Source organism: Amblyraja radiata, chromosome 2 (genome assembly GCF_010909765.2).
Source record: "Amblyraja radiata isolate CabotCenter1 chromosome 2, sAmbRad1.1.pri, whole genome shotgun sequence".
In the NCBI taxonomy this organism is placed as follows: domain Eukaryota; kingdom Metazoa; phylum Chordata; class Chondrichthyes; order Rajiformes; family Rajidae; genus Amblyraja; species Amblyraja radiata.
Genome location: NC_045957.1, coordinates 50,118,642 through 50,144,074, shown reverse-complemented (window position 1 = coordinate 50,144,074; position 25,433 = coordinate 50,118,642). Strand labels below are relative to the sequence as shown.

General features: G+C 43.6%; 1 long non-coding RNA gene across 1 annotated transcript; it reads right to left on the bottom strand.

The window, feature by feature from the left end:
- Nucleotides 1–5,576: 5,576 nt before the first annotated feature.
- LOC116984247 lies at nucleotides 5,577–18,860 on the bottom strand. The gene is made up of 2 exons (XR_004414945.1): nucleotides 18,681–18,860; nucleotides 5,577–5,611 (listed from the first exon to the last, which is right to left on the bottom strand). It is a non-coding gene; the product is annotated as an uncharacterized LOC116984247 (long non-coding RNA).
- Nucleotides 18,861–25,433: the final 6,573 nt, after the last annotated feature.

The following is a 25,433-nucleotide window of genomic DNA, read 5'->3' as shown; positions in this document are numbered from 1 at the left end:
AGGAGGGGGAGGGAGTGCTGAGGGTTAAGGGGAAATGTGCCGTGCCTGCGCAGTTGGGGACTATGTGTGAGTGGTGCAATATTGCGTTGGGGGATGTGTTGCATTGGGGGAACAGGTGAGTGGTGGAATATTGCATTGGGGAATGGGTTGTGCTGGGGTATCAGGCCTCCCGTGTGACAGAGACCCAAAGGGTCCCACAGTCTAGTTCAGAAATAAAAACATAAAATGCTGGAAACACTCAGCAGATCGGGTAGTTTCTGTGAAAAGGAATGCTTGTTCTGCCTCTCCACCCTTCCAGCGTTCTTTAATTCTCCCTTACAATCAGTTTGAAGAAGGATCCTGACCCAAAACGTCACCTATCCATGTTCTCCAGCACTTTGTGTCCTTTTGTGTAAACCAGAGTCTGCAGATCCATGTTTCTACTCCCAACAGTTTGATTATCTTCAGGTCATAAATTGTCAACTGAATTTATACTTTAATTTAAATTATATCACAATACAGTTCAGTACCTTCACTAGAGATATTCGGGGGTGTTCCACTCAGGACAAAATCGTCAGTCAGCTGTCCGAAGACAATGATCATGAGCTCCAGAGAGATCCCATGCGCTATTGCACAAAGGATTCCAATTATTATCATTAGGATGTCGAATCTATCAGCAAAACGAAACTATAAATGAAAATATCTTTTGTCAGTTGATGTAACTAAATTTTTTTGAAAAATTCATTGCACCTGCATGTTAATCATAAAATTAACTCTCTTACTCATTAAAATATTTTCTATCCAAATGGTTGAAAAATTGCAACACCAAATTTAGATGATATAGATGACAACCAACAATGGGCCCTGCCTTAATCCCTGAGGCACACCATTAGTCATGGTCCTGCAGTCCACCATCACCAACTGCTTCCTACCATGAAGTCAGTTGTATATCTAGTTAGCTAGTTCTCCCGGGACACCATATGATCTCATCTCCCTGAACAGCTTACCATGCAGAACCTTATCAAAGGTCTTGCAGAAGTCCATATAGACCATGTCTACAGTCCTGCCCTCATCAACCTTCTTAGTTCACAAATCTAAATCAAAATTGTAGCTAAATTCTGTTGCTGAAGTCTCCGTCCATGTTATTATCACTTTCGCTTGATTATTCCAACATTTTCCTGACCAATGTCAAAGACTTAAACCTCCAATAACTTTAATTTATTCAAAATTTCAATGGCACAATTCTAATTCACGCAAGTTTCATTTGTCTTCCATTTCTGCAGTCAATTAACTAGATTTTCTCTGGGCCTCAAATTTAATCATCTCATTCTGAGTGTAAACGTTTTGGAGCCTTTCCCTTTCCTGTCACTAAATTTCTCTCATATTACATATCTGTACCCCTGCCCTCCCTCCAGTTTTCACTGACCAACAACTGTTTCATATATAACTTTCATGTTGCAGTTGTATAGGACATTGGTGAGACCGCATTTAGAGTATTGTGTTCAGTTTGGGGCACCATGTAATGGGAAAGATGTTGTCAAGCTGGAAAAGCTATAGAAAAGATTTACGAGGATGTTGCCATGACTAGAATGTCTGAGCTTTAAGGAGAGGTTGAGTAGGCTGGGGCTCTATCACCCAGAGTGCAGGAGGATAGAAACATAGAAACATAGAAAATAGGTGCAGGAGTAGGTCATTCGGCCCTTCGAGCCTGCACCGCCATTCAATATGATCTTGGCTGATCATCCAACTCAGTATCCTGTACCTGCCTTCTCTCTATACCCCCGATCGCTTTAGCTACAAGGGCCACATCTAACTCCCTCTTAAATATAGCCAATGAACTGGCCTCAATTACATAGAAACATAGAAAATAGGTGCAGGAGTAGGCTATTCGGCCCTTCGAGCCTGCACCGCGATTCAATATGATCATGGCTGATCATCCAACTCAGTATCCTGTACCTGCCTTCTCTCCATACCCACTGATCCCTTTAGCCACAAGGGCCACATCTAACTCCCTCTTAAATATAGCCAATGAACTGGCCTCAACTACCTTCTGCGGGAGAGAATTCCAGAGATTCACCACTCTCTGTGTGAAAAAAGTTTTCCTCATCTCGGTCCTAAAAGATTTCCCCCTTATCCTTAAACTGTGACCCCTTGTTCTGGATTTCCCCAACATCGGGAACAATGTTCCTGCATCTAGCCTGTCCAACCCCTTAAGAATTTTGTAAGTTTCTATAAGATCCCCCCTCAATCTTCTAAATTCTAGCGAGTACAAACCGAGTCTATCCAGTCTTTCTTCATATGAAAGTCCTGACATCCCAGGAATCATTCTGGTGAACCTTCTCTGTACTCCCTCCAGAATGGCCAGAATGTCTTTCCTCAGATTAGGAGACCAAAACTGTACGCAATACTCCAGTTGTGGTCTCATTAAGACCCTGTACAACTGCAATAGAACCTCCCTGCTCTTATACTCAAATCCTTTTGCTATGAATGCTAACATACCATTCACTTTCTTCACTGCCTGCTGCACCTGCATGCCTACTTTCAATGACTGGTGTACCATGACACCCAGGTCTCGTTGAATCTCCCCTTTTCCTAATCGGCCACCATTTAGATAATAGTCTACTTTCCTGTTTTTGACACCAAAGTGGATAACCTCACATTTATCCACATTATACTGCATCTGCCATGCATTTGCCCACTCACCCATCCTATCCAAGTCACCTTGCAGCCTCCTAGCATCCTCCTCACAGCTAACACTGCCCCCCAGCTTCGTGTCATCCGCAAACTTGGAGATGTTGCATTCAATTTCCTCGTCCAAATCATTAATATATATTGTAAATAGCTGGGGTCCCAGCACTGAGCCTTGCGGTACCCCACTAGTCACTCCCTGCCATTCTGAAAAGGACCCGTTTACTCCTACTCTTTGCTTCCTGTTTGCGAGCCAGTTCTTTATTCACATCAATACTGAACCCCAATACCGTGTGTTTTAAGTTTGCATACTAATCTCTTATGTGGGATCCTGTCGAAAGCCTTCTAAAAGTCCAGATATAACACATCCACTGGTTCTCCCTTATCCACTCAACTAGTAACATCCTCGATAAATTCTATAAGATTTGTCAGACATGATTTACCTTTCATAAATCCATGCTGACTTTGTCCAATGATTTCACCACTTTCCAAATGTGCTGCTATCACATCTTTAATAACTGACTAGCAGTTTCCCCACTACCGATGTTAGACTAACTGGTCTGTAATTCCCTGTTTTCTCTTCCCTCCATTTTTAAAAAGTGGGGTTACATTAGCTACCCTCCAATCCTCAGGAACTACTCCAGAATCTAAAGATTATGTGGCAGAGAATTCCACAGATTCACCACTCTGTGAATTTTTTTTCTTCTCATCTCAGTCCCAAAAGACTTCCCCCTTATCCTTAAACTGTGACCCCTTGTTCTGGACTTCCCCAACATCGGGAACAATCTTCTTGCATCTAGCCTGTCCAACCCCTTAAGAATTTTGTAAGTTTCTATAAGATCCCCCCTTAATCTTCTAAATTCCAGCGAGTACAAGCTGAGTCTATCCAGTCTTTCTTCATATGAAAATCCTGCCATCCCAGGAATTAGTCTGGTGAACCTTCTCTGTACTCCCTCTATGGCAAGAATGTCTTTCCTCAGATTAGGAGACCAAAACTGTACGCAATACTCCAGGTGTGGTCTCACCAATGCCCTGTACAACTGCAGTAGAACCTCCCTGCTCCTATACTCAAATCCTTTTGCTATGAATGCTAACATACCATTTGCTTTCTTCACTGCCTGCTGCACCTGCATGCCTACTTTCAATGACTGGTGTACCATGATACCCAGGTCTCGTTGCATCTCCCCATTTCCTAATCGGCCGCCATTCAGATAAAAGTCTACTTTCCTGTTCTTGCCACCAAAGTGGATAACCTCACATTTATCCACATTATACTGCATCTGCCATGCATTTGCCCACTCACCCAACCTATCCAAGTAACCCTGCAGCCTCCTAGCATCCTCCTCAAAGCTAACACTGCCCCCCAGCTTTGTGTCATCCGCAAACTTGGAGATGTTACATTCAATTCCCTCGTCCAAATCATTAATATATATTGTAAATAGCTGGGGTCCCAGCACTGAGCCTTGCGGTACCCCATTAGTCACTGCCTGCCGTTCTGAAAAGGACCCGTTTACTTCTACTCTTTGCTTCCTGTCTGCCAGCCAGCCAGTTCTCTATCCATATCAATACTGAACCCCCAATACCGTGTGCTTTAAGTTTGCATACTAATCTCTTATTTGGGACGAGGGGTGAGGGGTGATCTTATAGAGGTGTATAAAATCAGGAGAGGAATAGATCGGCTCGATGCACAGAGTCTCTTGCCCAGAGTAGGTGAATCAAGGACCAGTGGACATACAATAGGTTTAAAGTGAATGGGAAATATTTAATAGGAATCTGAGACGTAACTTTTTCATATAAAGGGTGGTGGGTGTATGGAACAAGCTGCCAGAGGAGGTAGCTGAGGCTGGGACTATCTCAACTTTTAAGAAGCAGACAGATACATGGACAGGTCAGGTTTGGAGGGATATGGCCCAAATGCAGGCAGGTGGGACTAGTGCAGCTGGGACATGTTGGCTGGTGTGGGCAAATTGGGTCAAAGGGCCTGTTTCCACACTGTATCACTCTGTGACTCAAAAACACAGGACATTTCTCAATTATTTAAATGTGGCCTGGTATAATTCACAGTGTAGTGTATATGCATGTATGGCAAGCCATGTAGTCCCATCCACTGTTCACGGTGGGCATTAGATTTAATCTCTCAACTCTTTTAAACCAACCACCTGTCAGTGTAGAATAATATACCATTCTCTTTTCAAAATACTTTGTGCAACTGCATATTGACTTTTGTAATAAGTACAAGGATATTCAAATTGCTTGTTGTCTACGACATTTTATAAAATTAGTTTTTCTCTGTTCTTCCAATCAGTGATAATTTCATATTCCTTCCATTCCTTCTGCTGCCAGTTTTTTTGTACCATTTACTTGAAAATTGCAGCACCTTTGCATTTTCCTCACAGTTAACTCCCCTTGCAACTTTATATTAACAGCAAACATTGATTCATTACTTTTTATTTCCACTTTCAACCTATTTAACCATGTAAGCTAGTAGATTTAATTCAATTCTCTGAAGCCTAATAAGCACAATGTTTAACCCTGCAAAATGTATAGCCCAACCGAAACAGTTCCGCACTGAACAGCTGCCTATATTGAAGCAATAGAGGCAGTCTGTCCACAATATTAAAATGCAACTCATAAAATAATTGCTATAGTGCTCTGGCCTATCTCAGAGTATGGCAAGCAGAATTTACTTTTCATTCCATATTGTAAAGGAAAGGTAGAATAAAAGAAACAAACCAGTTCAAAATAGCCAATTGCCTTGTTTTCCTTTCCTCTGTAGAAAAACACAAATTAAAACATATATATATTAATTTTACAGGGGCTATTAATAAAAGTCCTTAATTACTTAATTGTAAGACAATTTCTTACTTTCTTTTTTTGTGGTGAATCTTTTCTGTTTTCTCATCTTTTTGGTATCCAGGATTGTCATAGCCAACTTTGGAGAAACCTGTGGGAAAGTTAATTTCTTAAAATATCTGGTGTTAATTTTATTTTCTGTATAAGAAACCAACAATGAGAAACGTCATCAAATATGTTCAGAATTCTAATTTGATGATTAGCAGGCATTTAACTTTGATGGGCTTCCCAGTGCAAACTTCTCCAAGCAAGTAAGTGTCCAGAGATGGATCAGAAGGCAGAGGGGGAACACCTTGGCAGGGAGAGTTACAGGTAGCTAAATGATTTAAATTCAAAGTTCATACCATTCGATTGTAGACTACCCAGGTGGAATAGGAGGTGTTGTTTCTTTAGTTTGCATTTGGTATCACCCTGGCAGTGGTGAAGGCTGAGGATGGACAGGATAGTGTCGGAAAACTTCCTGCCTTTAGTTACTAAATTAAACGCTCTGACTCAATTCTGGAAAACACTTCCGATGTCCCTAATAGGCAGAATAAATGCCATAAAAATGATTTTTCGCCCACAAATTCTCTACTTATTTCAATCAATACCGATATATCTACCTTAAATTTTTTTTTTAAACTTGATTCCCACATTACAAATTTTATTTGGGATTATAAATCACACAGAATTCATAGACGACATTTATGTAAACCCAATGAAATCGGTGGACTGGCGCTCCCCAACTTCTTGTACTATTACTGGGCGGTAAATATTAAAAATGTAATTCACTGGCTGGACAATTCATGTCAACAGGTAGATTGGTTAGTAATGGAGAGAGAGGATTGTTCACCTTTTAACATAGGCGCGATCCTTCTCTCCCCAATAAAGTTGTAGAATACAATATACAAGAAAAACCCAATTATTCATAGCACTTTACGAATTTGGAGCAAGTAAAATTTACTCTTAAACTAAGAAATCTATCTCTTCTTTCTCCAATAGCTAATAATCCGTCTTTCAAACTATCTATTATAGATAAAACGTTTATTCATTGGGAAAGGCTAGGAATTAAAAAGGTTGGTTATTTGTACGAAATGGGAAACCTTTTATCATTTCAGAAATTACAATCAAAATACAGTCTGAGGTAATCAATATTTTAGATATCTTCAAATTCGAGATTATTTGAAAACATATATCCACGAATATCAAACTCTGTTGCCAGATATATTAGATGAAGGTATGAATAGAAATGAAGTCAAATAATTTAATATCATACTTGTACAATATCATTCTAAATATAGAAATTCCATCATCAGTTGTAATTAGAAGAGAGTGGGAACAGGAATTAAGCTTAAAAATTCCCAAAGACAGATGGGAAAAATATCTTCTATATGTACATAATTGTTCGATTAATGTAAGACATATTCTAATCTAATTTCAAATACTACACAGACTATATTACTCAAAATTTTTCCCAAATGTATCTCCCATCTGCGACAAATGTTTATCTCAAGAAGCAACTATAACACACTCCTTCGCCTCTTGCATAAAACTCCATAAATTTGGGAAAGAAATCTTTGAAATCTTCTCAAAATTATTAAAAACAAAACTGGACCCCCATACAGAATTGATTATTTTTGGAACAACAGGTGCCTGCTCTGAGCTTTCAATATTTTTAAGACATTTCCTCAATTACGGCCTGATAATGGCAAAAAAACGTATACTTAAATTTTGGAAAAATGCATCCACCCCGAGGCTTAAAATGTGGATCACAAGCATGTCTGAGACGCTACATCTTGAAGATATGAGACTCGTCTTAGCAGGAAAATCAGAGCAATTTTTAAAGATGTGGTCTCCTTTCATTGATTCATTACAAGTATAGTATGGTGCAACACAACTCTGGAAGTAAACCGATTCACGGACAGGGTGATGGGTGTGGTGAGAAATGAAGCAGGTATATCAACACGTAAAGGTCCCTTTTTTCTTTTTCTTTATTATTTTTGGTTTTTGTCTTCTTATTCTTCTATAGGCTTTTACTCATTCACTCCTGGACGGCACTATCTGGTAGTCTAGGGGTTTACACATTCACTATTTCTTTCACTCTCTCTCTTTCTCTCTTGTTCTATTTCTTCCTTGTTAAATTTAAAATGGAAGATGTACATTAAATGTATTTTGTCATATGCCGCGGTTTATACTACTGTACATTGCTTCTGATAAAAATATTTTAAAAAAAAGGATAGTATGGGAATGGCAAAGAGTATTGTAATGTCAAGCGCAGGGAGCTCGGGGGGGGGGGGGGCAGTGTAAACAGAGAGCAGGTGCTCTGCAGGATGATCGCCCCGTCTGCCCGTGGTCTCGCATTATGCTTACAGCAGGCCACTTTAGGGGCACCTAAAGCAGAGGATGAGGTTTGGAGAAGGTGCACATTGAACCTTTGTAACTTTGCATTTGCCGTGCTTGGGAAGAATATTTAGCTCCCTGGATGCTGGTGAGAGAGGAGGAGATGCTGCACTTGCAGAGGGAAGTGTCAGGGGTTGGGGAAGACTGGATGCGGATGGATGAATGGACCAGAGAGTTGCAGAGGGAGTGATCCCTGCAAATGGTGGAGAAGGATGGGGAGGGAAAGATGCGGCTGGATCTTGTTGCACCTGTTCGAAATGACAACAGATGAACTGCTGGCTGTGGAGGCAAGTAGGGTTAAAGGTGAGGATGAGAGAGACTGTCTCTATTCTATCTGGAGGGAATTGAGATGAGAGCAGATGTAGTCCATCAACGACAGTAAAAGTGAAGCCATATTTCCTAAAAAAGGAACACATTTCAGATGTCATAGAAAATAGAAAATAGGAGGAGGCCATTCGGCCCTCCGAGCCAGCACCACCATTCATTGTGATCATGGCTGATCGTCCCCAATCAATATCCCGTGTCTGCCTTCTCCCCATATCCCTTGACTCCACTAGCCCCTAGAGCTCTATCTAACTCTCTCTTAAATCCATCCAGTGATTTGGCCTCCACTGCCCTCTGTGGCAGCGAATTCCATAAATTCACAACTCTTTGGGTGAAAACGTTTTTTTCTCACTTCAGTCTTAAATGACCTCCTCTTTATTCTAAGACTGTGGCCCCTGGTTCTGGACTCGCCCAACATTGGGAACATTTTTCCTGCATCTAGCTTGTCCAGTCATTTTATAATTTTATATGTGTCTATAAGAACCCCCTCATCCTAAACTCCATTGAATACAAGCCTAGCCTTTTCAATCTTTCCTCATATGACAGTCCCGCCATCCCAGGGATCAATCTCGTGAACCTACGCTGCACTGCCTCAATCACAAGGATGTCCTTCCTCAAATTAGGAGACCAAAACGGTACACAATACTCCAGATGTGGTCTCACCAGAGCCCTATACAACTGCAGAAGAACCTCTTTACTCCTATACTGAAATCCTCTTGTTATGAAGGCCAACATTCCATTAGCTTTCTTCACTGCCTGCTGTACCTGCACACCAACTTTCAGTGACCGGTGTACAAGGACACCCAGATCTCGCTGTACCTCGCCCTTACCTAACCCAAACCCATTGAGATAATAATCTGCCCCCTTGTTTTTGCCGCCAAAGTGGATAACCTCACATTTATCTTTATTATACTGCATCTGCCACGCATCTGCCCACTCACTCAACTTGTCCAGGTCACCCTGCAACCTCCCAACATCACAGTTCACACTGCCACCCAGCTTTGTGTCATCCGCAAAATTGCTTCTGTTGCTCCTAATTCCCTCTTCCAAATCATTAATATATATGGTTAACAGTTGCGGCCCCAACACCGAGCCTTGCGGCACCCCACTCGTCACTGCCCGCCATTCTGAAAAGGACCCATTCACTCCTACTCTTTGCTTCCGGTCTGCCAACCAATTTTCTATCCATATCAACACCCTACCCCCAATACTATGTGCTCTGATTTTAGTGCGGGACCTTATCAAAGGCTTTCTGAAAGTCTAGATACACTACATCCACTGGCACCTCTTCATCCATTTTACTTGTCACATCCTCAAAAAATTCCAGAAGATTAGTCAAGCATGATTTCCCTTTCATAAATCCACGTTGACTTGGACTAATCCTTTTACTGCTATCCAAATGCCCCATTATTACCTCTTTAATAATTGACTCCAGCATCTTTCCCACCACCGGTCAGGCTAACTGGTCTGTAATTTCCCGTTTTCTCTCTCACTCCTTTCTTGAAAAGTGGGATAACATTAGCTATCCTCCAATCCGCAGGAACTGATCCTGAATCTATTGAACATTGGAAAATTATCACCAATGCGTCCATTATTTCTCGAGCCACCTCCCCGAGGACCCTGGGATGCAGACCATCAGGCCCAGGGGATTTATCAACCTTCAGTCCCATTAGCCTACCCAATACTATTTCTTGCCTAATGAACATTTCTTTCAGTTCCTCTACCCCCTTAGATCCTCTGTCCTCCAGTACATCTGGGAGATTGTTTGTGTCTTACTTAGTGAAGACAGATCCAAAGTTCTCTTGAGAGAAGATGGGGCAGAGACAGAGAAATTAGGGGAAAGTGTTGTCAACCTTACAAGAAACTGGGAGGGGGAGGGGGGAGAGAGTTATAATCTATGTAGCTGTGGGAGTCATAAGGAACTGCAGATGCTGGAATCTTAAGCTAAACACCAAGTGCTGGAGGAACTCAGTGGGTCAGGCAGCATCGGTGGAGGGAATGGACATGTGATGTTTCAGGTTAGGACCCTTCTTCCAATCCAAAACATTGTCCGCCTGTTCCTTCCACAGGCATTGCCTGACCTGTTGAGTACCTCCTGCATATTGTGTTTAGCTGAGGGAGTCAGTGGGTTGATAGTAAGTGTAAAACATGGTCCTGTTAAGCCAATTAATTTTGCTTTGGTTGATGCTCTTTTTAAGTTTCCCACCTCAGTGGTTAAATGCAAAGTCCTTTATTGATATTAGTAATTTAGTTTAAAGACAGGAGACATGGGTTTAATGTGGCAGTAATAGATGGAGAGGATTTATGGGGAAATATTTAATTAGGCAGAGATCTGCAGCATACTATCTGTAAGGCTAATGGATACAGAATCTTTCCAGGCTTTCAAAAAGAAATTGAATGGTATTTCAGCAAAAATACCTTTAAGTGCTATGTGAGAAAGACAGGGGAAAGCGATTGAATTGATAGCTCTACAAAGAGCTGGCATGGAATTTGTATCTACTATAGTGATTATGTTTGTAAAGTATATTGGCTGCACATTTTTGAATGAGGGTATAGAAACATAGAAACATAGAAATTAGGTGCAGGAGTAGGCCATTCGGCCCTTCGAGCCTGCACCGCCATTCAATATGATCATGGCTGATCATCCAACTCAGTATCCCGTACCTGCCTTCTCTCCATACCCTCTGATCCCCTTAGCCACAAGGGCCACATCTAACTCCCTCTTAAATATAGCCAATTAACTGGCCTCAACTACCCTCTGTGGCAGAGAGTTCCAGAGATTCACCACTCTCTGTGTGAAAAAAGTTTTTCTCATCTCGGTTTTAAAGGATTTCCCCCTTATCCTTAAGCTGTGACCCCTTGTCCTGGACTTCCCCAACATCGGGAACAATCTTCCTGCATCTAGCCTGTCCAACCCCTTAAGAATTTTGTAAGTTTCTATAAGATCCCCTCTCAATCTCCTAAATTCTAGAGAGTATAAACCAAGTCTATCCAGTCTTTCTTCATAAGACAGTCCTGACATCCCAGGATCAGTCTGGTGAACCTTCTCTGCACTCCCTCTATGGCAATAATGTCCTTCCTCAGATTTGGAGACCAAAACTGTACGCAATACTCCAGGTGTGGTCTCACCAAGACCCTGTACAACTGCAGTAGAACCTCCCTGCTCCTATACTCAAATCCTTTTGCTATGAAAGCTAACATACCATTCGCTTTCTTCACAGCCTGCTGCACCTGCATGCCTACTTTCAATGACTGATGTACCATGGCACCCAGGTCTCGCTGCATCTCCCCTTTTCCTAATCGGCCACCATTTAGATAATAGTCTGCTTTCCTGTTTTTGCCACCAAAATGGATAACCTCACATTTATCCACATTATACTGCATCTGCCAAACATTTGCCCACTCACCCAGCCTATCCAAGTCACCTTGCAGTCTCCTAGCATCCTCCTCACAGCTAACACTGCCCCCCAGCTTAGTGTCATCCGCAAACTTGGAGATATTGCCTTCAATTCCCTCATCCAGATCATTAATATATAGTGGACAGCACTAGCAAACACTCCCCCAAGGACATTGGTTCCCTTCCAGCCCAGGTGCAGACCATCCTGTTTGTACTGGTCCCACCTCCCCCAGAACTGGTTCCAATGCCCTAAAAATTTGAATCCCTCCCCCTTACACCATTTTTCAAGCCACGTATTCATCTGCAATATCCTCCTATTTCTACTCTGACTGGCCCGTGGTACTGGTAGTAATCCAGAGATTATTACCTTTGAGGTCCTACTTTTAAGTTTATCTCCTAGCTCCCTAAATTCATCTTGTAGGACCTCATCCCTTTTTTTACCTATATCGTTGGTGCCAATGTGTACCACGACAACTGGCTGTTCACCCTCCCCCTCCAGAATGTTCTGCAGCCGTTCAGTGACATCCCTGACCCTTGCACCAGGGAGGCAACATACCATCCTGGAGTCTCGTTTGCGGCCGCAGAAACGCCTATCTATTCCCCTGACAATTGAATCCCTATTACTATTGCCCTTGCACTCTTTTTCCCCCCCTCATGTGCCGCAGAGCCACCCATGGTGCCATGAACTTGGCTGCTGCTGCATTCCCCTGATGAGCCATCTCCCTCAACAGTATCCAAAATGGTATACCTGTTTAGGAGGGAGATGACCGCAGGGGACTCCTGCACTACCTGCCTACTGCTTTGCTGGCTATTGGCCACCCGTTCCCTTTCTGTCCTCTTACCTTTTACCTGCGGTATGACCAACTCACTGTACGTGCTATTCACGACATTCTCAGCATCGTGGATGCTCCAGTATGAATCCAGCCGCAGTTCCAATCGTTCAATGCGGTCTGCCAGGAGCTGCAGCTGTACACACTTCCTGCAAACGTAGTCACCAGGGACACCGACCATATCCCTGATCTCCCACATGTTGCAGGCTGAGCTAACCACGGGGCCAATCTCCACTGACATATCTTAATCCCAAATTAACTATATTAAATATTAAAAAACACAAAACTTTATCCTTTAAACTTTACTAATAAATTCAGTACACTTAGCTCCCAGAATCCTTAACCTGAAGGCAGACTCCTTCTCTGGAACGTTGCGATTTTGGTGTACTTACAGCGCAGGTACTCCTCCCCTCGCACCAATGGCTCCCTGGGCCTCTGTGAAAGCAAGCCCCGCGATGTATTTTATACTTACAGCGCACAACGTATAACTTCTGGATGTTTGCAAGATGCCAGTGTTGTAACTAACAAGCTGCTTGTCCATTTAAATGGGGTAGCACTGTTGAGATATACCAAGGGCAACAGAACTGCCAACTGCAGGGGAATTCCCAATCTCACGGTGAATCACAGGTACATTGAGTACAGTGCCAGGAAAGACCATGGAGGCCTCCATTATGTCTGGAACGGGCAGGATGGCAAATCGGCCAGAAGTACAGGGGACTGTGATTTTCCCCCCCTCCCCCCCTACCATTCTATTGGCTAATGCATAGTCAATGGAAAATAAGGTGGAGCATTTAAGAACAAGGCTGTTTAATCAGAGGGAGATGCTCTGTTTCAGACATGGCTCACACCCAGCACACCAGACTCAGCTATCCAGCCTGAAGATTTATCCATCCATCGCAGGGACAGAATTGAGGCATCAGGAAAAAGGAGAGGTGGTGGTTTCGGCCTCATAGTAAACTCCTTGTGGTGCTCAGATGTAGCAGTGGTCTTGTCCAACTCTTGCTCCCCACACCTGGAGGTGAAGTGTCATCTCTTCTACCTCCTGAGGGAATTCACCTCCATCATCATGACTGTGGTCTGCATCCCACCCCAAACAGATGTCCATCTTGCACTGGAGGAGCTGCACACCATGGTCAACAAACACCAGTCAGCGTTCCCCGAAGCCTTTACCATCATAGCCAGGGATTTCAACAAAGCCAACCTGAAGAAAACACTCCCTAACTACCACCAGCATTTGTCCTGCAGCACCAGAGGAGCAAATACCCTTGATCACTATTATACTATCATCAAGGATGCCTATCCCTCAATCCCTCACCCTCACTTTACGAAATCCAACCACTTGGCTGAACATCTGCTTCCTGCATATAGGCAGCGACTGAAGTGCACGCCCTCAGTGGTGAGAACTGCACTGAGCTGTTCAGGGGAGGCAGAGGAGTGACTACGGGACAGCTTGGAGTTGGTAGACTAGGCAATGTTCAAGGACTCAGCAATGGACATGTATGAATATGCCACAGTTGTTACTGATTTAATAAGAAAATGTGTGGAGGAGTGTGTTCCCCTGAAAACCATGGAGTGTTACCCAACCAATAGCCTTGGATGAACCAGGAGATCTGCATTCTTCTAAGGACCAGTTCTCGGACATTCAAGATTGGCGGCTATGCAAGAAGTCCAGATATGACCTTGATAAGGCCATCTAAAAGGCTAAAAGGACTATCGCTCTCAGCGAGGCAGGTGTTAGGCAGCTATGGCAGGGCTAGTATGCCATCACTTCCTAGAAGGTGAAAGCAGAAAGCAGCTCAAGCGATAGCGAAGCATCACTCCCTGATGATCTCAATGCATTCTATGCATGCTTTGATAGGGGGAGCACTGATGTGCCTTCCTGGGCCCCCATAGCCCTCGATGGTATTACAATCTCAGTCACAGCGGTCGACATCGGAGATCTTTCAGGAGGGGAACCCTGAAAAAAGCATCTAGACCTGATGATATACCTGGTCGTATTTTTTTTTTTTAATCTGTGCATACCAACTGGCTTGAGTTTTTGTGGACATCCTCAACCTCGCATTACTGAGGTCTGAGGTCTGAGGTTCCCACCTGCTTTACTAGGGCATCAATAATACAGGTGCCCAAGAAGAGTAAGGTGATGTGCCTCACTGACTACCAACCGGTGACATTAAAGTCCGTGGTGATGAAGTACTTTGAGAGGTTGGTTATGGTGCACATCAACTCCTTCCTCAACAAGAACCTGGGCCCATTACAATTTGCCTTCTGCCAAAAAAGATCAACAGAGGATGCGATCTCATTGGGTTTCCAATCTGCACTGGAACACTAGGACAATAAAAACATAATACATCAGGCTGTTGTTCATAGACTACAGCTTGGCGTTCAATAATATCATCCCCTCCAAGGTGATTACCCATTGGGGACCTGGGGTGGAGGGTACTGCATCGAGGTGTTCCCTGCAACCTGTTTCTCTCGCGGTTCACAGACTCGCCAGCCGCCTGCCAATGTTGCGGGCTGGAAGAGTCTGTGTACCACGTGTACATGGAGTGCGTGAGGCTGCAGCCACTGTTTCAATACCTAAAGGGGCTGCTCCTTGCCTTCTGGCTGCATTTTTCACCCAACATCCTCATCTTTGGACACCCTGTGCGTAGGGTAGAGGGCAGGGCTGAAGATGTCCTGGTTGGGTTGCTCCTGGGCCTGGCCAAGCTGGCCATCCGTGAGTCAAGGCACCAGACGTTGGAGGGCTCTACCCGAGCCGGCTGCCTGCCCCTTTTCCGGGGATACGTCCGTGCCCGGGTGCGGATGGAAAGGGAATACGCCCTGTCTACGGGCACCCTGAGGGAGTTCCGGGACCGCTGGGCACCGAGGGGGGTTGAATGTATCCTTGACAAGGATTGCAATATAATTGTTTAGCAGTTGCTTAGCATATTTGTTCGTCTTGTATTATGGTGGTGTTTTGTTTTATTGAATTGTCAATACTATTTTAAGATTTGAATAAATATTTTTGATTAAAAATTATTTTTTTTAAAAAAAAAGGTGATTACCCAGCTCATGGAACTGGGTCCCTGCACGTCCCTCTGTAACTGGATGCTTCACTTCCTCATCAATAGACCACAACCTGCTCAGCCCCCTGCTCTATTCAATCTATAGTCACGACTGTGTAGTCGGACACAGTTCAAACTCCATCTTCAAGTTTACATAACACCACCATTGTTGGACGAATTATGGATGGCAATGAGTCGGATTATAGGAGGGAGATCGATTGACTGATCAAATGGTGCCAGAACAACAACCTGACTCTCAAGTCAGTGAGACCAGGGAATTAATTGTGGACTTAGGAAGAGGAAGAACGAGACATTATTTTTGCTCTATTATTGTCTATTTATTTGCCTGTTGAATTTTTAATATATACTAGACCAAGTGGGTCCCATTGGGTCCCTGTCACACAGGAGGCCTGGTACCCAACGCAATATTCCACCACTGACCCACGGCGCTGACGTGGCAATAACTTGTAAAATATAAGATGAATGTGAACGCATCTCACTCTCCCTCTCCATTCCCCTATTTCCCTCCATCTCCCCACTCCCACCCACCCTCCTCTGCTTCTTCCACTCAGCCCCTCTGTCCCCTCCTCTCGCTTCCCCCCCCTCTCCATTACCTCGCCATCTCCCTTCCTACCCCTATCCTCCTCCATTGCCCATTCTCCAGCACTCCCTTCCCTACTCTTCACCCTCCCTCTTCTTTCCCCTCTCCACCTCCCCTCCATCACCTCTCCCTCCCTCTCTTTTCCCCTACCGTCAGTGACGTCCTCCCTCCTTGCTCCCCCACTCGTCACCTGTTTTGTAAAATTGAGTTTTTGTAAATGAGGTCCCATTGTGATGTCATTGTGGGGTGGAACACTGCTGAGGGGCAGACAATATGTAATGAGGTCCCATTGTACAAACAAACAACAAGTATACAAAGGACATTTATTATCACATATACCAATTGGTGTAGTGAAATTTGACTTGTGATGTCATTGTGGAGTGGAAAACTGGTGACGGGCAGGGCAAGTGATTTTTTAAAGTTTTAAATGTCAATAACTTGTAAAATATACCATAAATCTGAACAAAACTTATTTAATTGAGATCACAGGACAATGGTGAGTAAGGTGGTGCAAAAATTGCAGCACTATTGTGTACCGTTTTTGCGCAAATATAGGTACACACAAATATAGAAACAAGATGAGAGTTTTAGTAATATACAAGACCAACAGGGACCCGTTGGGCCCTGTTCCCCCAATGCAATATTCCACCACTCACCCGTTCCCGAAACGTAACCCATTTCCACCACTCACCCATTCCAACGCAACCCATTCCCCAACACAATATTCCACCACTCACCCATAGCCCCCAACTGCGCAGGTGCAGCTCATTTCACCTCATCCCTCAACACTCCCTCCCCTCTTCTTCACTCTCCCTCTTCTCTCCCCTCTCCTCCTCCCTCCCTTCCTCCACTCCATCCCTCACCTCTCCCTCACTCTACTTTCCCCTACCCTCAGGCACTCCCTACCCTCAGTCCCTCCCTTCCTCCATAACCCCTCTCTCCCTCCCTGACCCATTGAGCCCCGTTACGCCAACGTAATATTCCATCACTCACCCGTTCCCCCAACGCAACTAGTTTCCACCAATAACCCATTCTCCCAATGCAACTAGTTCCCCCAACGCAAAATTCCACCACTCACCCATAGCCCCCAACTGCGCTGGTGTGGCTGACGTGTTCCCGTTGTGATGCCAGAGATCCCTGTTGTGACGCGAGTCATGGCAACCCTCCCCAAGAGCGCCTTGCCACCCCACTTCCTACCCCCATCCTCCTCCATTCCCCCTCATCCCCAGCACTGTCTCCGCTTTCTCTTGACCCTCACTCTTCTTTCCCCTCTCCTCCTCCCCTCCACCACTACCTCCCACACCTCTCTCTCCATCTCCTTTCCCCCAACCTCAGTCATTCCCTCCCTCCATAACCCCTCTCCCCTCCCTACCCCCCTTGACATCATTGTGAGGTGGAAGCTGCTGTGTTTTTGAAAACATTTTTTAAAATGTAAATGAGATCCCATTGCGATGTTATTGTGGGCTAGAACGCTGCAGATCGGACGTTTTAAAAAAAAAAAGGATTTAAAAAAAATGTAAATGAGATCCCGTAAATGATATCCCATTGTGATGTTATAGCTGCTAACTGCCAGTGCAGATGGAAGAGGGAAGAAAAATTTTGTTTTTGTAAAGTTAAAAATGTGAATAACTTGTAAAATATACCATCAATGTGAACAAAACATGTTTAAGTGACATCACAGGACAATGGTGAGTAAGTTGGAGCAAAAATTGTAGTGCTATTGTGTACCGTTTTTACGTAAATATAGGTACGTACAAATATAGAAAATTAGAAACAAGATGAGAGTTTTAGTAATATATAGATAGTACAGAACATATTTGGTTATTTATTATGGGTTTTAAAGAGTAGTATGTTTACATATCTGTTGTGCTGCTGCAAGCAAGAATTTCATTGGTCCGTTTCAGGATACATGCCAGTAAAACATTCTTGACTTGAAATTAAGTGACATTGAACAAATCATTCAAATAGGTTTTTGAACAATACATGCATTGCATTGTAATTTACATAGTTAAGTAATTACTGAGATCTATTCTTGATTTTTCCATAAAAAACAAACCTAATTGTTACTGAAAGTCACATTTTGTCAATTCAATAAATTAGATGGATCATAATCTGAATGGTTTACACGTGGACTCATTAATAACTAAGTACATTGAAATTGGAAATAAAAGGCAATGTGCTCCCATATCTCAATCCCTTGTCAGTTTAAGAACATTTAATCTTTAAGAATGCTTTGCATGCAAGACAAGTATGTTGGATCTACTGAATCTCACGACAGAAAGCAAACAAACAGCACCTCGTGTCTCACTTATTCCAGAAGCCCCTTTTACCTACATTTTCACTAATCATAACCCGTGTGCAGATAAGGCCAATTTGTGCGTCTGACTTTGGAGTTGTTATTGAGCTCTTGACCTTCTCGTGAGGCTGCTGGCGAGTGACAGGCTATATGCAAAACCAACATGGGCGTGAAGGCGCCACAACTACACAAAAAATTGCCAATTTGGTTCCAGCTGTCTAGTTGCAAAGCATATATTTTTTTTTAGAATGCATGATTTTAAATGATAAAATATAGAATTAAGACTTACCATTATTGGTGATATCCTGGGTCTGGTTTGGCTTGAATTCTTCTTTCATCTTGCCCTGTAATTTACTATTTTCAGCTTTTTCCTTTCAAAGGAAACCCACCTAGCAGGGTGCAATATATATTCGAAAGTAAACCTGTATCCAGATCTTGGGTAAATAATGAGGCAAATCAGTACCTACAATAAAATTCTATTTCGACAAGGGGAATGTGGTATCTGTGGTCGAGATTGTCCAGCAGTAAGTTAACATAGCTCTTGCAAAGTAGTTTTAGAGAGATAACATTTGATGAGCCAGATTTTGAGTTCAGTTGAGAAGGAACAATATCTTTTCATTACACTCTACAGTGGCTCGCAGACTTTTCCACTGCAAGAAATACAAAGCAGCAGTCTTTACAGCCTTGGGTGATCAATGCAGTCTTTACAGTCTTGGGTGATCAATCTATCTACCTTTCCCTGACCTCCAAGATTGCACCCCAACAAACAGGCTTCTGTTGTGACCACATCAGTCAAATAACCCTTAGCAAAATTAGAATTGTATCTTGTTTGACTGTGAGATTTTCATTCCCCTCCTTCTTCTGGATTACATTTATAGAGATAAAAAATACAGCAACTCACAAAAAATTGATTATAATAATTGAAACTAATTGAAATACAAATAACATCTGCTTACTTTAAAAAAAACGTATATAGAGATAGTTTGGACAGTTTAACACGTACCACTCCACCTTGATCCACACAATCTGAAGATCACATTATAAACTGAACCATCTGGATACTCACAGCCAAAGGCATTTGTTACGTTTAAATAAGAATCTGGTACATTAAGGCACCACCCAGATTCTGAAGGAACAGGAATCAAATTTCAGATAGTGTGTGATGTAATTCACAATGAGCAAAATGCAAAGTGCTGGAGGAACTCAGTGAGTCAGGCAGCATCTGTGTGGAAGGAGTGGCCAAATGATGTACTGGGTTGGGAGCGTTCTTCAGACTGATTGGAGTGGGGAGGAGAAAGCTGGAAAAGAGAGGTGACCTAGGACTAAAACTGGCAAGTGAAAGGTGGATACAGGTGAGGGGGGCTGATTGCCAGAGGTGCAATTCACACTGTTGCCTTTTAAACCTATAACCAAAGTTGGTGCAAGTTCTTCCAATTTGACTTGATTAACATCTTATATAATGCCATAGAATGACTGGAGGTAAATATTCAAAACTGCAATGCAGAGGTCAACAAAGTTGTAGGTGGATTCCACATCAAACCTTTTTTCCGTACTTTATTTAAATCTAGTGGAGGTAGAATGGAAGTACGTCCCAATAAAGATACTATGAAGGATTGAATAAAAGCTAGCGGATCAAATTCAAATCCCTAAAATGAATAGTCCCATGTAGTTAAATAACCTGCTCTCCAAAAATGATATATTGATTGTTAATACATAATATCCTGTAACCATGAGATGCCATGAGTTTGACTGATTGAAGTAAAAAAGCCATTAATAAAAATAAAAACATGTCAATTTCTGTTAAAAACTAGGACACTAAAATAGGTGGGACTGTAGATAGTGAAGATGGTTATCAAGAATTACACCAGGATCCTGATCAACTGGGCAAGTAGGCCAAAGAATGGCCAATAGAATTTAATTCAGATAAGTGTTAAGTGTTGCATTTTGGCAAGTCAAACTACAACAGGACCTTTATATCAAATTACAAGTACATGCAGTATCTTTAGACTATTATAATCGTCACAACCCACGTGTGTTATTTAAAACCATTGACTCTGTTCTTAATGCCCCACAGCCTGTCTGTTTGGAAGCATCCTCTGAAATGTGCAATGACTTCCTGCACTTTTTCATTGATAAGGTTGTTACCATAAGGGCTCTCATTTCAGCTCCTGCCTCTGACCCCTCTGATTCTGTCCCATGCTTGGTGGTATTTGATAAGTTTGTGCCTGTGACATTGTCGCTTTTAGAGGATGTGGTTAGCCATATTAAGCCATCAGGTTCCCCTTGTGATGCTGTCCCTCCTCATCTTTTTAAAGAGGTTTTCCCCAGTATAGGGCAGTCGGTTCTTGCCATTATTAACAGCAGTCTGTGTTCTGGAGTTGTCCCCGTAAGTTTTAAACATGCAGTAGTGCAACCCCTGCTTAAGAAACCTGTCCTGGATCAAACTGTATTGGCCAATTTTAGGCCCATCTCCAAGTCGCCTTTTATCTCTAAAATTTTGGAGAAAGTTGTTTATGCTCAGTTAAAACTTTTCCTGGATGAGCATAATATTCGGGAGGTTTTCCAGTCTGGGTTTAAAACTATGCATAGCACAGAGTCAGCATTGCTAAGGGTCTTTAATGACATCCTCCTAGCTAATGATTCTGGTGATTATGTGATTCTTGTCCTGCTGGACCTATCTGCTGCCTTTGATACAGTGGATCATGATATTTTAGTATCTCGGTTACAGCACCTAGTGGGCATTTGTGGCAGTGCCCTGGAATGGTTCAGGTCTTATCTGGCAGACAGAACTATGTGTGTAAGCCTTGCTGGTTTTGAATCCTCCTCCGCTCCTCTGTCATATGGGGTTCCACAGGGCTCAATTTTAGGGCCCCTGCTTTTCTCACTGTACTTACTTCCTCTGGGTTCCATTCTTAGAAAGCATGGCATCTCTTTTCATTGTTATGCTGATGATAGTCAGATATATGTGCCGCTGAAGAAGAAAGATGCTTTCTCAGTCAAACCACTTCTGTTATGTCTTGATGACATTAAATCCTGGATGGCCCTAAACTTTTTTAATTTAATGAAAAGAAAACAGAAGTGATAGTGTTTGGTCCCAATGGCTCCCGTGAACCTCCCCCTGTTGACTTGACTTGGGTCCCCTGGCACTGTATGTGAAGTCAATAGTTTTAAACTTGAGTTTTAAGATGGACAGTGATTTTAAATTAGATCGTCAAGTAGGCGCGGTAGTTAAGTCCAGCTTCTTTCATTTAAGGCAGCTGGCAAAGGTGAGGCCCATTCTTGAGCGGCAGCATTTTGACTATCGACTTCTCCCGCCCGAGTTGCGGGGTTGAAGAGCACCTGAGCGGGGCCTTACACCATCGCCCCGCGCGGCTTGGAATGGCCGCGGGACTTTGCGAGCGCACGCCGGGGGTTCTAACAACTAGACCCGGTGTGCGACCTTGCATCACCCGGCGTGGCTTTAATGGCCGCGGGACAATCGCCATCGCCAGCCGGGGGCTTTGACTTTGACTCTGACTCTGACATCGGGGGGGAGAGTGCAGTGGAGAGAAGTTTTTTTGCCTTCCATCACAGCGATGTGATGGATGTTTGTGTAAACTGTGTTGTGTCTCGGGTCTTTTTGTTTTGTAATGTATGGCTGCAGAAACGACATTTCGTTTGGACCTCAAGGGGTCCAAATGACAAATAAATTGAATTGTATTGTAATTGTATTGTATTGAAACAGTAATCCATGCCTTCATCACGTCTCGGCTGGATTACTGTAACGCACTTTATTTTGGAGTCAGCCAATCTTCCCTTGCACTTCTCCAGTTGGTTCAGAATGCTGCTGCTCGCCTTTTAACTGGAACACGTAAGAGGGAGCACATAACGCCTATTCTGGCCTCCCTTCACTGGCTGCCGGTGTACTTTAGAGTTCATTTTAAGATGTTTTTATTTGTTTGTAAATCTTTAAATGGTCTCGCCCCGCCTTACCTCTCTGAGCTGCTTCATCCCTACGCTCCTGCTCGGTGCCTCAGGTCAGCTGATCAGCTGCTCCTGGAGGTACCGAGGTCTAACCATATAACCATATAACAATTACAGCACGGAAACAGGCCATCTCGGCCCTACAAGTCCGTGCCGAACAACTTTTTACCCTTAGTCCCACCTGCCTACACTCATACCATAACCCTCCATTCCCTTCTCATCCATATGCCTATCCAATTTATTTTTAAATGATACCAACGAACCTGCCTCCACCACTTCCACTGGAAGCTCATTCCACACCGCTACCACTCTCTGAGTAAAGAAGTTCCCCCTCATGTTACCCCTAAACTTCTGTCCCTTAATTCTGAAGTCATGTCCTCTTGTTTGAATCTTCCCTATTCTCAAAGGGAAAAGCTGGGGAAGCGGGACTCGGAGCTGTTGTAGCGGGACTCGGAGCTGAGGCTGCAACAGATGAATTGATGTCCAAGGCCAAAGCATCAAGTCTCAACATTTTCATGCAGACACCTTGATCTGCATTCATAGACCATGACATTGCAAATTGTAGATTGTTGTGGTGAAACGGATAAATAAAATTAATGGAAAACAAAGTTCATCAGGTTATAACCAACCAAACAGGTTCTCCCAGTGCAACATTCCAAAGAACTGCTGGTAATATTAGTAAAATTATGCAAATGGAAGGGTACATCATGTGAGGTACTCAGAATGATATCATAATCATAATAATCCCAATCATACTTTATTAGCCAAGTATGTTTTGCAACATACGATGAATTTCATTTGCCATAGTCATACCAATAAAAAGCAACAGAATACACAAAATACATTTTAACATAAACATCCACCACAGCAACACCTCCACATTCCTCACTGTGATGGAAGACGAAAAAATTTCAATCTCTTCCCCTCTTGAGTCGGGCAGCGGCCCGACCCGCTGATGCGGCATTCCAGCTTTCGGCAGCGGCCCGGAGCTGGGATTGCGGGACTCGGAGCTGTTGCAGCGGGACTCGGAGCTGTTGCAGCGGGACTCGGAGCTGATGCAGCGGGACTCGGAGCTGGGGAAGCGGGACTCGGAGCTGTTGCAGCGGGACTCGGTGCTGTGGCTGCGGGACTCGGAGCTGATGCAGCGGGACTCGGAGCTGTTGCAGCGGGACTCGGAGCTGGGGAAGCGGGACTTGGAGCTGTTGCAGCGGGACTCGGTGCTGTGGCTGCGGGACTCGGAGCTGTTGCAGCGGGACTCGGAGCTGAGGCTGTGGCGGGCCGACTCGGAGCGGAGACGGCGTTCCGGCTTTCGGCAGCGGCGACATCACCACGGAGGTCCGCTGGACTGGAGAGCGGCATCTTCGGCCTGGATGGAATAGGTGAAGTTTTAGGTCTCGAAAAGAAGAGTCTCAATCCGAAATGTCACCTAATCCTTTTCTCCAGAGATGCTATCTGACCCGCTGAGTTATTCCAGCTTTTTGTGTCTCTCATGTTGATCTATATGTTTGATTTAACCAGGTCAGTTTAAATATGCTTAATAAAAGTCTCGACGTCTGTCTGTCTGTCATATCAGGAGCTATGCTAAAACGGTACACAATAGAGTGAACATTTTTTGCAGAATCTTTCTCAGCTTTTTCCCGTGGTTGTTCGTATAGTTTCTTCACATTTGATGTTATATTTCACACAATGTTGATATTTAAAGTATTTAAAAAGCCAACTTTGAGAATAATAACTGACTGTGAGAGTGAGACTTTTCTAGCAGCTTCCCGTAAAGATGTCACAATGGCATCTCACATTCCTCCAATCTCAATGGGATCTCATTTACACAAGCTGCCATGAACATTCCGACAACCGCCCCCTCCCCCCCCCCCCCCCCCCACCCTGTGGGAAGGATTCATTGCTGTCTCCTCCCCTTACTCAGCCCTCGGGCTGTCTCCTCCTATTCCTCAGCCCACGGGCTCCTCCTCCTCCTTTTTCCTTCCTTCTCCCCGCCACCTCCTATCAGTCTGAAGAAGGGTTTCAGCCCGAAACGTTGCCTATTTCCTTCGCTCCATAGATGCTGCTGCACCCGCTGAGTTTCTCCAGCATTTTTATGTACCCACTCTGACAAATCTGTATGTAACCTCCCTCATTGTTATACTAAAGGCCATAGTTTGCTTGAGGAACAGCACTTCACCTTTCATCAAGGTACTTTGCAGCTTTCTGGATTGAATATTGAATTCAACATCTTCCAGCTGACTTGTTTTTTCGGTTTGTATCAGAACTGGCCAGTCTGCCGTAGGTCATCTATCTGTAATATTGGGTCCTTTTTTTCTTTCTCACTATCATGGGCAGACAAGTTGAGCAATTCCTAACCCCTGGATTTCGCAGCTTTCATATTCCGCTGTATGTGTTCTCTCTAATATCCCCCATTAATCTATCGACCAGATAACTCATTCACACTTAATCCGATGGCAAGCCTGGCCTGACCAATTAGAGATAATCCTTTTGTTCCATACAACCATTTTCCATAAATTCTTCAATTTAAAATGAAGTTGCCTCCAACCTAATGGCATTGGCAATTCTACATTTTCATGTAACCCCCTTCCATCCACCCTGTTTTATCTTCCCCTCCCCTGCTCTCCCACCCCCCAAGTGCACACCTTTCTCCCACTAGGCTGTTAATCTGTTGCTTCTAATCTCCTTTTGCTATCATCCACGCCACTCTTCTCTGAGTCACCCATTTTCCATCTATCCCCTTTGACCATTAGAGATGTTATAGCAGCGCATTTGGAAAGCAGTGACATGATCGGTGAAAGTCAGCATGGACTTCTGAATGGGAAATCATGTTTGACTAATCATCTGGAATTTTTTGAGGGTGTGACAAGTAGAATAGATAAGGAATGTGGTGTATCTGGACTTTCAAAATACCTTTGACAAGGACACACACAAGAGATTAATGTGCAAAATTAGAGCACATGGTATTGGGGGTAGGGTATTGTCATCGATAGAGAACTGGTAGGCAGATGGGAAGCAAAGAGTAGGAATTAACGGGTCCTTTTCGGAATGACAGGCAGTGACTAGTGGGGTGCCGCAAGGC